Below are 15,733 nucleotides of genomic sequence, written 5' to 3'. Positions count from 1 at the left end.
CGCAACTGGATATCCCAAAGGACCTCAAACAAATACAAAAGTTAACCGGATGTGTGGCGGCTCTAAGCCGCTTTATCTCCCGCTTGGGAGAAAAGGCCCTACCCCTTCGACGCGTGCTGACGTCCTGCCACCTCGTCTTCGAGCTCTGCTTCCGGCGCTGCCATCACCATCCAGTCTTCGGACGGCCACCGAGATGTTCTCTTGGTGTCTTCTGCCACCCGTAGCTCGCCTAGGCGCCCCTTTTGCCCTCTTCGCCTCCTTGACCTGCCTCCTGAGGAGAGGGACAAGAAAGGGATTATGGGCACCTTATCTCTTTTTAGTTTGTAAGCCTTCGGGCCTTTGTAGAATTTAAAACTTGTAATCCCATCATTCATGTTTTTCATTCCCTATGGGCTGTACCTGAGTGGAATGTTTTTAATGAAAAAGGGATGCTTGTTGGGTCATTTCTTTGCGGGTGGAACCCACGACAAGGAGTAAATCCTTGATATCTTCAAGATAAACATTTCCTTGCCCGTCAACAGGCCTTGCCATCCCCCCACTTCGCTCGACCTTCCTCACGCCTTTGGCGGAGGCAGGGATGAGGCGGGTTCTGGCTCCTTGTTTCATCCTTTCGCTGCCGTGACTACGACCAAACATGGCCCCAGGAACGAGCCCTAGGGCCTAGAGTTATGGGAGCACGGTAGCTTGGAGGAAAATGAGGTTTCACATACCTCAGTCCATAATGGAATGCATGATAAGGGATGAAGAACTTATCTGAAGATGCAGCCCTCGGCAACCCTGGTTCGCCGTGGGTGAATCTTTGCTCTTGCAGCCCCCGGCAATGCTGGCTTGCCAGGGGCTAGATGCTGGTCTGTTCATCTTCTTTTCCTCCCCAAGTGGTTCAGCACGGATATCCGTGTGTCCTGTGAACCAAAGAAGACAAAACAAGACAAAGAGACGCACACTCGACCTCTAAGCTAGGGGTTAGTCGCCGCTAAGCACTATCAACCCTAACCAAGGACGAGACTCGACCTAGCATGCATGCTATAACTTAGGGCGCCAGCGCTTCATTTATTTATGCTCAGGGTCTGCGCCTGGCTTTGTACAAAGGGTTACATGCATCATCGGCAATGCTTGTACAAAAGGTGGCTTGCCGGGGGGCCCGACAAGCCGCGCCTCACAGGTAAAACTTGCGAAGATGCTCAATGTTCCAGGAGTTACTCACCGGAACGGCATCTTCGGTCTCCAGGCGGACTGCGTCGGGCCTGGTGACTCGTATTACCCGATAAGGGCCTTCCCACTTTGGCGTCAACTTGTTGGAATTCTTGGCCGATTGAACGCGCCGAAGGACAAGGTCGCCTTCCTCAAGGCTTCGGGCATGAACCTTGTGGCTATGGTAGCAGCGCAAGGCTTGCTGGTAGCGTGCTGCTCTCACAGCCGCCCAAAGACAATCTTCCTCAAGGAGCATTGCGTCATCTTGCCGCAGTTGCTCTTGCTCAAGCTCATCATAAGAGAGCACTCGAGGTGACCCGTATATGAGTTCAGTGGGGAGAACTGCTTCTGCCCCGTATACTAGGGCAAAGGGTGTCTGGCCGGTGGCTCGATTTGGCGTCGTCCTGATCGACCAAAGAACCGTCGGCAACTCATCAATCCAGCCCCTTCCACTCTTGTGCAGCCTGTCAAAGGTCTTGATCCTTAAGCCTCGCAGTACTTTAGCGTTTTCCCTCTCAGCTTGACCATTGCTTCGTGGGTGAGCAACGGAAGCGAAATAGACTTTGCTGCCGAGGTCTTGTATATATTGCATGAAGGTGCGGCTTGTGAATTGTGTGTCGTTGTCGGTGATGACCCTGTTGGGTACACCAAAATGGCACACTAGTCCCTTGAAGAAATTGACGGCTGACTGAGCTGTGACCTTCCTCACTGCCTCCACCTCCGGCCACTTTGTGAACTTGTCGATTGCAACGTACAAGTACTCAAAGCCCCCGACAGCGCGGGGGAAAGGTCCCAGTATGTCGAGCCCCCAGACCGAGAAGGGCCAGGAGAGAGGAATGGTTTGAAGGGCTTGAGCTGGCTGATGAAGCTTCTTTGAATGGAACTGATACGCATCACACCTGGTGACTAGTTTCGTCGCATCCTGGAGGGCGGTGGGCCAGAAGAAACCTTGCCGAAATGCCTTGCCGGCAAGGGCCCTTGACCCGATGTGGGATCCACATATGCCTCCGTGTATCTTCGCCAACAGCTCCAGTCCTTCCTCCCAAGGGATACACTTCAATTTCACACCGTTGGGCCTCTTTCTGTATAGGATGTCATTGACGAACTGATACATGGTAGAGCGACGGGCTACTTTTTCCGCTTCTTCCAGCTCTTCAGGAAGTTCCCCTGTTTGGAGGAATCGGACGATATGCTGTGCCCACACTGGAGCCTGGGGCTCGACGGCGAGGACTAAAGGCATTTCCTCCGCTATAGGAGTGGCTGTCTCGACGACAAGAGCTTGACGCTCCGCAGGAGCTAGTCGTCCCGTGGCGGGCTCAGTGTCCCCGGCAACATCCTTGTCGGCGGCTCCGGGGAGCTCGGCGGGAAAGTACTTGTCGGGTCCTGATTTCCTCCTCTTGTTCTGCTCTGTTGATGGATCAACGGATGGTTGAGTTAGCTGGAGCACAAAGGTACCTAGTTCCACAGGTAGCTTGAGGGCAGCGCGTTTTGACAGGTAATTGGAGATATCGTTCTCCGCTCGGGGAACGTATTCAGCCTGTATACCGTCGAAATGCTCTTCCAGCTATCTCACTTCATCGACGTAGGCCTTCATCAACGGGCTCTGGTAGTCCTTGTTGACTTGCTTGACGACGAGCTGCGAGTCGCCCCTGATGATGAGCTTCTTGATTTCGAGGTCCACCGCGATCCTAAGACCGGCAAGCAGCCCTTCGTACTCTACTGTATTGTTTGTTGACACCTCCCTGGGGAAGTGCATCTGGATCACGTACTTGAGGTGCTCTCCGGTGGGCGCGACAAGAAGTACGCCAGCCCCGGTGCCGTGTAAGGAGAAAGCTCCATCAAAGTACATGATCCAACTGCAACTTGCCTCCTTGCCGGGGAGAGCAGTCTCTTGGGCTTCTTCATCAGGCGTTGCAGTCCATTCTGCAATGAACTCCGCCAGGACTCGGCTCTAAATCATCGAAGTACTTTCAAACTTGAGGCCAAAGCTGGACAGCTCCAGTGCCCATTCCACAATTCTTCCCGTTGCATCTGGATTGTGCAATATCCGTTGCAGAGGGAGGCGAGTGACGACAGTGATCTCGTGTGCCTGGAAGTAGTGACGCAGCTTCCTCGAGGCCATAAGAAGGCCGAAGAGCAGTTTCTGCACACCGGAGTACCTTGATCTAGCTCCCTGCAGGAGGGAACTAACAAAGTAGACCGGGTGCTGCATCATTTTCTTCTTCGGCGGCACTTCAACTGGCTGTGTCGTCTCTGCATTGGTGGTGTCGGGCTCTGTCGCTGCCATTACCTCATCGTCAACCTCTCTCTGCGCCACTAGTGCGGCGCTGACCACCTGGTTCGTTGCCGCCAGGTATAGCAGCAACCGCTCCTGTGGCCTAGGTGCAACTAGTATTGGCGCGGAGGAGAGGTACTTTTTCAAATCTTGCAATGCTGCTTCGGCTTCTGGCGTCCACTCCATCGGGCCCGCCTTTTTCAGGATCTTGAAAAAGGGAAGGGAGCGCTCGACAGACTTGGAAATGAATCTGCCCATGGCGGTGACGCAACCAGCAAGCCGACGCACATCCTTGATTCGCTTGGGTGCTTTAATCTGCTCTATAGCTTTGATCTTGTCCGGATTGGCCTCTATCCCACGCTGTGACACAAAGAACCCGAGAAGCTTGCCGGACGGGACGCCAAAGACGCACTTCTCAGGGTTCAGCTTGAGATTAATCTTGTGCAGGTTTGCAAATGTTTCTTGCAAATCCGGTATGAGGGTTGCCCTGTCCTTGGTTTTGACCACTATGTCATCCATATAAGCTTCCATATTTCTATGGAGCTGGGGTTCAAAACCAATCTGGACCGCCCTTGCAAATGTCGAACCAGCACTCTTCAGCCTGAAAGGCATCCGCATGAAACAATACGTACCACATGGGGTGATGAATGATGTTTTCTCTTCGTCTTCTCTTGTCATGAAAATCTGGTGGTAGCCGGAGTAGGCATCGAGGAATGACAACAGATCACACCCAGCTGTGGAGTCAACAATCTGGTCGATGCGCGGCAACGGGAAGGGGTCCTTAGGACAAGCCTTATTGATATCTGTGTAATCAATACACAGCCTCCACTTCCCATTAGCCTTGCGCACTACGACCGGATTGGCCAACCACGTTGGATGGAGCACTCCTCTTACCAAACCCGCTGCTTCCAGTTTCCGGATCTCCTCTGTGATGAACTCTTGTCGTTCCAAAGCTTGCTTTCTGACCTGCTGCTTGACGGGCGCCGCATGAGGACAGACAACAAGGTGGTGCTCAATCACCTTCCTGGGAACGCCGGGGATGTCGGAAGCTTGCCATGCAAACACACCGACATTCGCCTGCAGGAAGGTGACAAGCACGTCTTCCTATTTGTCGTCAAGGGTGGAGCTTATGGTGAAAGCCCCTCCCGTGCCGTCCTCATTGACAGAAACCTTCTTGGTTCCTGGCGGTATGGCCCTGGGCTTCTTGTTTCCACCGGTGGAGCTCTCTGGCACGTCCTTGACGGGAGGGCTACACTCCGGAGAGGTGCGCTTGCCGGAGTGGGTGTCCGAGGTCTCACCGGTCTTCTTCTTCCCTCCCGGGGTCCCAGCGGCAGGAGCAAGTGCCCTAGTGGCGGCGGCTGCTGCAACTGCTTGCTGGTATAGTTGGTCAGCACAAATCAGCGCATCTTTCTTATCGGAGGGGATGGTGATGATCGTCACAGGTCCTGGCATCTTCAGGGTGTTGTAGGCGTAGTGTGACGCCGCCATGAACTTGGCCAGCATTGGGCGGCCAAGGATCCCGTTGTAGGGCAAGGGGATCTTGGCAACATCAAACACGATCCTCTCCATCCTGTAGTTCAGATCACTTCCAAAAGTCACGGGCAGCGTTACCTTTCCCTTAGGTTGGCTTCTTCTCGGGTTGACCCCCTGAAACGTGCCCGTCTCTTCGAGGTCTCCATCAGGAATCTGCAGTTTCTCGATCACGGCAGGCGAGATCAAGTTCAGACCGGCCCCGCCATCGACTAGCATCTTTGTCACCTTGAGGTTGCGTATTGTTGGTGAAACCAACAATGGCAAGCACCCGACCACAGTAGTGTGATCAGGGTGATCCTCAGTGTCAAAAATGATAGGTGTGTTGGACCACTTCAGCGGCCTTTGGGCATCAAACGACGGCTCTGCCGTTGTAATCTCTCACGCCCACTGTTTAAGATGGTGGTGAGAAGTATGCAGCGAGGCGCCGCCGTCGATGCACATGGCCTCTGTAGCTTTCTGAAACTCTTGGTCGCCGGATTCGTCGTCCTCTTCGTGATCGTCGTCTTCTGGCTTTTTGTCACGGCCCCGGGCAGGCCTCTCCTGTTGTTTATCCTTGTCGCGACGGCCCGCCTAGCCGTCACTCTTCTTGCCGGACCCCTTAGCACTGGCCCTTCTCCTTGTCCCGCCTCTCATATTCAGCCCTCTGCTTCTCAGCGAGGAGCTCAACCTGTCGGCGGTCTTGGAGAGCATGGCCTTTGGTGCGATGGATCTTGCAGTATCGTTTGTCGGAGTTTCCTGGCTTCTCGGCAACCGCCAAGGCCCGGCAGGTGACACATCCGGCAATTTCCTTGCCGGGGTCATCTGCCTTGGTTTTCTTGGTGGAGCCGGTGTCATCAGATCCCTCGACGGCAAGCACGGCTTTACCTTTGCGCTTCCTGTTGCGGCGCCGGCCCTTCTTCGCCGGGGTGGCAGTATCTTCATCTGAGGAGTCGGTTTCCACACCGGCGTCTTCGCCGGGGTACTTCCTTCCCTCTTCAGCCCGGGCACATCTGTCAGCAAGAACATAGAGTTCTGCTACATCTTTCACCTTGTTCATTGCCAGCTCTTCACGCATCTTGTGGTTACGCACGTTCTGATGGAATGCGCAGATGATGGCGGCAGGGTGAACATCAGGGATATTGTACTGTATCCAGCTGAACCTCTGTATATACTTGCGGAGACTCTCGCCTCCCTTCTGGGGAATGATGTGCAGGTCGCTCGCTTGGCCGTGGGCTTGGTGGCCTCCAGTAAAGGCGCCCACAAACTCATGGCACAAATCTGACCAGGAGGAAATAGAGTCTACCGGTAAGTGCATCAACCATGACATGGCGTTGGGTTTAAGAGCCAACGGAAAGTAATTCGCAAGCACCTTATCGTCGCGGGCTCCGGCAGCTTGCATCGCAATGGTGTAGATGCTAAGGAACTCGGACGGGTGGGTCTTGCCGCTGTACTTTTCGCCCACGTCAGGTTTGAAGGTGCGGTGAGTGGGCCACTGGAACTGCCGCAGCTCACGGGTAAAAGCCGGACAGCCTACCTCGTAAGGTAGGCCTCCAGGGCTCTCCGGTGCCGGGTGGTTCACAGCAGGCCCTGCTCGCCTGTCTGACTGGTGGCGCGCTTCGCGCCGGCGCTCGATAGTGGTTCGAGCGTCTTCATGTTCTCGTTCCCGAAGGACTTGGTGCTGGTCACAGTGGGTCCGCGGGTCGGACAACGCTATGGAGATTTCGTCGCCCGTAACATCGCGACGGGCTGGCATCCGCGGTACCGGGCGAGGAGGAGGCGAGTGCACCGTGGTCGCGGCGCCGCCGGCTTTCCTACCACTGGTGCGTGGGACTCCGTTGGAGCGTCGACCCGGGGGCTCCACCGGACTCGGTTCGTCTTTGTTGGCCACCGCAACAAGGCTTCGGATAGTGGCTCTCCATTCGTCGAGTTTCCCCGTAGTAGGAGGAAAATCGAGGAGCAACTGCGCGCGTGCCAGGGCTTCTGCCGGCGTTGGTGGCAGCGAAACCTGCACGAATTGCGACGCGCTTCGACTTCTGACCATGTCAGAAGGAGCTCTATCACGACCCCGCGGTCGCATGCCATCTTCACCAGCGCCTCGGCGAGCGGGCAGGTCTTCTACCTCCCGGGAGTGGTGCTCGGGGCTCTTCCCGCGGCGACGCCCGGGGTCTTCGGCGTGATTGCGCCGTTCGTCACGCGCCGCTTGAGAGGAGCGCGCCGTCGGCGCCGGCGTGGGAGTCTTGGAGGCCCTCACATCGCCTTCGGGCGGGGTGGTAGCGACCTTGGAAGGCCCCGCGCCACCCGCAGAGGGCCTGGCTTCGTCTTTGGATTTGGCGGCGTGCGGCCCATTACCAGGCGCACGAACATCGCCAGCTCCCAAACTCCGGCTGCTGGGACGGTGTTGGTGTTCGCGAACGGCGCCCCGGGTCCTTTCTGCGACCGGTCCGCTGCTCGCCCGCGTCGGGACGGGATGTCCGGCTTCCGACGGGCCAACCGCCACCGTCGTCTTCTTGGGCGCCATGACGATGAAGAAGCGTCGAACTAACTGCTAAAGCCGATTCTCACAACTGCGCCCCTACCTGGCGCACCAAAGATGTCGGTGGGAACGACACCTATGAGATCACAAGAATCCCTACTACAGTTGCGGGGTGCGGGGTCGTGAGAAGAGCGGATCAAACAAATAGCACACGGTTCGTTTATCCAGGTTCGGGCCGCGAGGATGCGTAAAACCCTACTCCTGCTTTGGTGGATTGTATATCTGTGTTCTTGAGCTAGCTATGGGGCGTGAGGAGCTCCAAAAAGCCGAATCCTCTTCCTGGTCGCCTCGGGCCTCCTTTTATAGGAAAGGGGTTGCCAAAGTGGCACACAGGAGGTGGAAAGGGTACAGTGATGTGAGGTTATCCCTCGCATTACATGACAAGGCGCATTTAATGTGTCTTGCCCAGGTGTCCTTGCTTTATCGGGGATGGGGGAGAGCCCTGTCTCGTCCGTCGCCGCTCCCTCTCGTGTCGACACGCGCCTGGCCAGCGGCGCCTGCGGTGCCATGTAGGCAGGCAGGCAGCTGAGGTGGCCAAGTGGTGGGTCTCCATGAAGATTCGCATGCCGCCACGCAGGTGCCTGCCCAGCAGGTTGGGTCGGCAGCTGCATGCGAACGGCGGTGGAGGTTTGACTGGCGTGGGCCTGATGGTGGCCCTACGGGTGTTCTTGGCAAGGGCCTTGCCGGGGCCCCGGCAAGGGCCTTGCCGGGGCCCCGGCAAGGGTCTTGCCGTGGCGCCTGCTATCATCCCCGGCAAGGCTCTTGCCGGGGGCCTTGTGGTCCTCCTTGGCTGGGATCCCGCCAAGGATCATCATCTTCTAAAGGGTGTATGTGATCTTGAATGTCTTCACAAAGATCTGCATGCCACCACAGGGATGTCTCCCGAATCCTTGCCCCATGGGGGCAGTGGACTCAAGGGTGACTCACTCCGTAGGTGTGGGGCAAGCTGCCACGGCAAGGGTCTTGCCGGGTTTGCTAAAACCGCCTCCCGGCAAGGATCTTGCCGGGGGGAGTCTGCTTTGTCTCCTTTGCTCTTTGTCGGCTTGGTCTTGGCGTCGTTCTGCTTCTCTCGAGCTTCGGCCTTACCTTGGCTCACCTCCCTTGCCTTGCTCAGTGTGGTGGTGCCCATGGCTCAGACTGCCTGTGCACAGTTATAGAGGTACAAAAAGCGTACCCCTCTTTTTGTACACCGACAGGAGCTGATGCGGGTGCGGCCTCCAGGGCACTGTTCGGCAGCAGAGCTAGATAATGCCCATCGTGATAGTGCGGCGCGCTCGGGCGGCTCCAATCCGTCGAAGATCAAGTCTCCGCGGAGGTCCGCTGTGTAGTTCAAACTTCCAAATCTGACCTGACGGCCAGGGGCGTAGCTTTCGATCTGCTCCAGATGGCCAAGCGAATTGGCCCATAGTGCAAAGCCGCCAAATACGAAGATCTGTCCGGGGAGAAAAGTCTCACCCTGGATCGCATCGTCGTTGATGATCGGAGGAGCCATCGGGCCTAAAAGTGACGACACAGAGGAACTCTCAATGAAAGCACCAATGTCAGTGTCAAAACCGGTGGATCTCGGGTAGGGGGTCCCGAACTGTGCGTCTAGGCGGATGGTAACAGGAGGCATGGGACACAATGTTTTACCCACGTTTGGGCCCTCTTGATGGAGGTAAAACCCTACGTCCTGCTTGATTAATATTGATGATATGGGTAGTACAAGAGTAGATCTACCACGAGATCAAGGAGGCTAACCCCTAGAAGCTAGCCTATGGTATGATTGTTGTTCGTCCTACGGACTAAAACCCTCTGGTTTATATAGACACCGGAGAGGGCTAGGGTTACACAGAGTCGGTTACAATGGTAGGAGATCTACATATTCGTATCGCCAAGCTTGCCTTCCACGAAAAGAAAAGTCCCTTCCGGAACAAAGCATTAACACATGGTGAATACATAAACTCCTCGAACTACAGTCTTCCCCGGAGAGTATCCCAATTATTTTCACCTTAGGGTCTACGGATCAAAACAATAACAAGTGCATACAACTAGTAGATAGGATCAAGAACTCAAATATATTCGTGAAAACGTAGTGGTTTAAGATCTGAAATCATGACACTCGGGCCCTAGTGACAAGCATTAAGCATAGCAAAGTCATAGCAATATCAATCGCAAAACATAGTGGATACTAGGGATTAAGCCCTAACAAATTGACTCGACTACATGACAAATCTCATCCAACGCTTACGGAGGAATTACTCACTCCCGGTGGTAAGCATCATGGAATTGTTGATGATGATGACGGCGATGTATCCCCCTCTCCGGAGCCTTGAATAGACTCCAGATCAGCCCTCATGATGAAGAACATGAGGTGGTGGTGGCTCCATATCATAAAACATGATGAAACTTCTCTTTTTTCTAAGGAAGACGGAATTTATAGGCCTGGCATTAGGTCAGACGGAGCCTCATGGGCCCCACAAGGCATCAGGGCGTGCCCTATTGCCTTGTTAGCAACTGGTGGCCCCCTCTGGTGGAACTTCATTCCAGTATTTTTATTTATTAAATAAAACATCTCCGCAAAGTTTCGTCCGATTCTGATAACTTTTAGTTTTGAACAAAAAAATGGTAGTTCTGCTAAAACAACGTCAGTCCAGGTTAGTTTCAAAATCATGCAAATTAGAGTCCAAAACAAGAGCAAAAGTGTTTGGAAAAGTAGATATGATGGAGACATATCAACTCCCCCAAGCTTAAATCATTGCTTGTCCTCAAGCAATTCAGTTGATAAACTGAAAGATAAAGAATAACTTTTACAAGCTCTTTTGTTTTTGTATTTGTATATAAGCTTAAATAGTAACCAAGTTTTTAGCAAAGATCATGAACTAACCATGTGAATGATAACACTTAGAACTCACATTTACTCATATCAATGGCATAATCAACTAGAGAGCAATCATAACTTATCTCAAATGCCATGAAATCATCAAAACAATCGTGATATAATATGGTAACATGGTATCTCGCTAGCCCTTTCTGAGACCAGAAAACATGCAGAGCACCTCTGAAGTTCAAACAACGACTAAACATTGTAATTTAGGGTTGAAGAGATCCGGTCATGCTCACATCCAACATTAACTAGACTCAATGCATGTTTAACTATGAATGACAATAGACCTCTCTATGCTAGTGCTCGATGAGAAGGTGATGACTCAACAATAGAAGTAAATAACATGAAAGTAAATAGAATGAACCTTCGAAGAGGGAAGCAGAGGTTTGCAGAGGTGCCAGAGCTCAGAGCTTAAATTAGAGATGAATACAATTTTGAGTGGTGTGCTTTTCCTGTGAATGTTATGACAAAGGATTTTAACATCTTCCATGCTAAACACATTATTGGCGGTTCCCATGCAGAAATGAAAAGGTTTACTCCCCCTCAACCATACAAACACAAGCAATGGCTAGTCGAATCCCTCCAAACAATCAACTTTCCAGGGGAAGTTTGTTTTTATTATATTTTTCTTAGTTTTTGTTTAACAGGACTGGGCATCCCAATTAGCAGCCTCTCTTGTGCAAGTACAAGTGAATAAACGCCCATCATGAGAATAAACCGCTTAGCATGGAAGATATTGACCACCCTATCACTCCATGAGCGGTACAGGCACACAAAACATATGCTTATTTGAATGATTAGAGGTGGCACATGCAAATTTACTTGGAACGGCAGGGTAATACTGTATATAGGTAGATATAGTGGACTCTTTTTAAAAACTTTGGGGTTTCAGGATTTTGGATGCACAAGCAGTATTTCGTATTTCCACTTAGTACAGGCGAAGGATGGCAAATAGATTGAGAAGCGATCAACTGGAGAGCGACAATGGTCATAATCATGCATTACGAATATTAAATGTTGACCATGAGCATGAGTAGGATATAAACACTCTGAATATAAATATCATGAAGGCTCATTGGTATGGAGTCAACTACATGTGTGAACATGTGCCAAGTCAAGCCACTTGAATTCTTGAGAGGAGGATACCATCCTAACATACTACATCATAACCATTTCAATGCATGTTGACGCTCAAGATAAATCATTATCTACTCCTAGCTACTTAAGTGTGGCATGAGCAATTATAATCTCTGGTTGTCATCACAGACATGTTTACTCATAATATGCGGAATCAAGGATATTGAGTTAAACATATTTACAAAAAAAAACAAGAAGAGTTCATACCAGCCTTTCCTTGCCACAGTCACTTCATCAAATCATCGTCATTATTACCTTTCGCTTGCACAACCGAACAATGTAAAAATAATAATAGTGCAAGAGTGTTGTGGACTAACACTACAAAAAAACACTTCCGTGATTGTTGGGGATATAACTATTAAGTATAAACCGCCTAGGAGGGCCGGATTATACTCATAGTTAGTTGTTCCTATCGAAACCCACGAGGACAAGGAATACGGCGCTTTACGAAGGAGATTTAACAAGAAGGCCCAAGGGCGGATTAGGTCCCATAGATGTAAACCACCATAGGGTGTATAACTTGTGTTGTAAGATAAGAAAAGGTAGAGACCGAGCCGGACATTTATGAGCCGGCCGGGACTCTGTAAACCGCCAGGTGTCAACCTGTGTATATAAAGGGATGACCCAGCGATGGTTTAGGGACAGAGAACAAGAGATCGAGAGCCGGGTCAAGCATATTCGCTCCCCGGACATCGAAACCCTAGCAATACCAACTACAAACTGGATTAGGCTTTTACCTTCATTGTAAGGGGCCGAACCAGTATAAACTCCCGTGTCCTTTGTCCTGTTTAACCCCTTTAAGCTAACCTCAACACGATGGCTCCAGGACTAAGTCCTCACACTAGGACATCTGCCGTGACATTTCCATGATAGTTGGCGCCCACCGTGGGGCTATCGCATGATGGTTTCAAGTTCTTAAAGGGTGACTTTGAAGGGATCAAGGGATACGTCGTGGGCCGGATGACCAAGAGAAGCCGCGGCAAGCTCTACATCGACGACACGGGCTGGGGCCCCGAGGCCGGCTCCATTGAGTATGGGTACAGGGTCCCCTTCGATGGAATTCACGTCTTCAACGGCAAGATGGCGAAGCGGGCCTTGAGCCGGACATCTGCACCGACATCATGAGACTGCTTAGCGTACGAGACCCACCCGGGTTCAGCCTGCCATGAAGCATGCCTTCGTGGGAGTCATCCACGGGGCAGAATCTGAGGATAGATCGGTGTCTGGTGGTGAAACCGTCGTGTATTCCGATGGCGAATCATCTGCTGGAGAAACCGAGTCATTATACCAGCTGCAAGATGGCCCGTTCGGGGGCCATTCCGATGGCGACAGTATTCCGGATCTCCATGAACCACCGAACTTGGTTGCGATTTTCATGGCCGGTACACAGCCAGGGCAGAACTCTTCAACTGCGGCGGCGTTAATTTCCAGTTCAGCGGTGGCAACGGCGGCCGGGGCAGGAGACCCTGCGTGCCCGTCGGCTCAAGTCTTGTCCGGTTTACTTGACGCTCTAGCAACACTTATAAAGACCGAGGATAGTGCGGCAAACCGGGATGAACATAATGCGGAAATTGCCAAGGTAGAGACCAGATAACTCAAGCCAAGGAAGACCTAGCAGCCGAGGATGTAAGCATGGCCATGATGCGGGCCAAGTTGGAGGCTCAGGCAGCGGGTTCAATGGGAATCCTTCCGGCTTATGCTAGATCAGAACGCATCAAATGATGTCATGAGGAGAAGGCATCAGACCCACCTACCTTTTGTTTATGAGCCGAGAAACCTCTTCAACACGCCCGGAGCAAGGACTACTAACCAGCCAGTGATAAACCGGATTGAAGCACCAGGAACAGGGGTGCCGGTTCAACCGCGCACGATGGATCCGCCTCGTCAGGGTAATAACCCGCCGCAGCATGCACTGATGCCGCATCATGTGCCGACACCGCCGAGTCATTACTCTAACCCCTTGGATAACATGGTCGCCGCCGCTTCACCATTGGCGGCTCTCCCAGTTGAAGGCGAGTCCCCAGTAGCAGTTGAGACATGACGGGCTAGAGAGCTCCTTCAGACAGCCTTGGCCCAGCAGCAGGCTTATTCGAACAGCCGTGACAGGATTCGTTCCAACCACCGCCCAAGCCGGAATTACAGCAGACACACCGATGAGCCGGCCATGTCAAGTAGTGTGTGGAATCGTAATCTGCCTCGTGGCCATAACCCGGCAGGCGGTGGTGCTGATGTTCAGAACATGGTGGACCAAGGTAGAGCACGACGAGAGGCCGAGTTAGCGGCGCAGTACGTGGCCCGTCAACCTTCTCCGGTTCATCCAACGGCTTCGGTCGAGACAAGAGTAACCTTCAGGTCTTTGGGTGTGCCGTGTTTGGCCCCGGCTTTGCGTAACGTACGGTTGCCCAAAGACTTCAAAGTCCCCCGTAAGGTACCCAATTACACGGCTGATTTACCTCCGGAAGCATGGGTTGAGAGTTATGAGATGGCGATGGAACTGTTGGATGTTGACGAGGCTGCATGTGCTAAGTATTTCACCATGATGTTAGAAGGAACGGCTCATACCTGGCTGAAGGGACTACCGGCTAACTCCATTGGGTCATGGGCCGAGTTAAAAGCCCAGTTTATCCAGAATTTCAAGGACACGTGCAAGCAGCCCATGTCCATTGTGGATTTGGCCTCCTGTGTCCACGAAGAAGGTGAATCAACAACCCATTGGGTGCGCCGGGTTTCAATGATACTGCACTCGTCAGACCGGATTAATGCTGATTCAGCAGTTTTGACGTTGGAGAAAAATTGTCGTTTTATGCCCTTCAAGCAGAAATTAGGGCGGCTCAAACATCGCTGCAATGACATGGGGACACTTATGGCAGCTCTGGTTAAGTACGCTGACTCTGATAGTACCAAAGACCCCGAGTTTGATGATGACAAACCGGGAAAGGGAAAGAAGAGCAGCAACACCAAAGGGCAGCAGCATAACCCAACGGCGAATGAAGGAGGTAATGGTAAGCGCAAGGCCGATAACAACCTGGACTTTGTGGCAAATACCAATGCAAAGAATGATGGTCAGGGTCGTAAGGGTAGACCTCCCCGCAAACCGGAGGATCAGGCATGAATCTTGAACATCTGTTGAATCAGCCCTGCCCGAAGCATGGTACACGTCAGAGACCGTCTACTCATCTCTGGAAGGATTGTTACATCATGAGGGAGTTCAAGAATTCAAATCTTTTTCAAGGTAACCATGGACCGGGAGGCGGTCCAGGATCTGGTTCATAGGGGCCGGGTTACGGTGGTGGCAGTTCAGGCTCTGGATTTCAAGGTCATCAAGGTCATCAGGGCAGTCAAGGCAATCAGGGCTGCTACCATCAACAGTCTGGTCAGGGAAATCAGCAGCAGGAGTCTGGATATCAGAGTAACCCGAAACAGCTGAATAGCGGGTAGTATCACGTCTTCACCACAAGCTTGTGTAAGAGGGATCAGAAGCTTCATAAAAGGCCAGTAAACTCCGTTGAACCGGCAGTACCCCGTTACTTGCGTTGGTCTGAGCAACCCATTGTGTGGAGCCGAGAGGATCATCCACCCCGGATTGATAATCCGGGTCATCTGGCGTTGGTAGTTGCACCTCAGGTTGGAGGGTACAAGTTCACCAAGGTGCTCATGGATGGAGGGAGCAGCATCAATATTCTCTATTATGAAACCTTCTGTCACATGGGGTTGACGGATAAAAATCTTAAACCGGCAAACATTGTTTTCCATGGGGTGGTGCCTGGTAAGTCGGCATATCCAGTTGGTAAGATAGCTCTAGAAGTTGCTTTTGGAGATGATTATGATTCTAGATCAGAGACATTGACCTTTGAGTTGGTGAAAATCAAGAGCCCTTATCATGCTCTGTTTGGCCGGCCAGCATATGCTAAGTTCATGGCAAGGCCCTGTTATGTTTATCTGCAGCTCAAGATGCCAGGTCATAAGGGGACCATCACGGTACATGGGAGTCGAAAGATAGCTTTGGAATATGAGGAAGGTGATGCGGCTTATGCTGAATAGGTTTGTGCAACAGAGGAGTTGAAATTTTATAAGGACAATGTTGATCTGGTGGATATGCTTCTCTAAAAAAGCCAACTACGGAGCATGACCCGGCCTTGAAGTTTAAATCGGCTGAGGAGACCAAGTTAGTTGATTTTGTTCCTGGCAATTCATCCAAGCAGTTTAGCATCAGCGCTAA

Source organism: Triticum urartu, chromosome 4 (genome assembly GCF_003073215.2).
Source record: "Triticum urartu cultivar G1812 chromosome 4, Tu2.1, whole genome shotgun sequence".
NCBI lineage: Eukaryota > Viridiplantae > Streptophyta > Magnoliopsida > Poales > Poaceae > Triticum > Triticum urartu.
The sequence above is the reverse complement of the archived record's forward strand: the minus strand, read 5'-3'. Positions refer to the sequence as shown.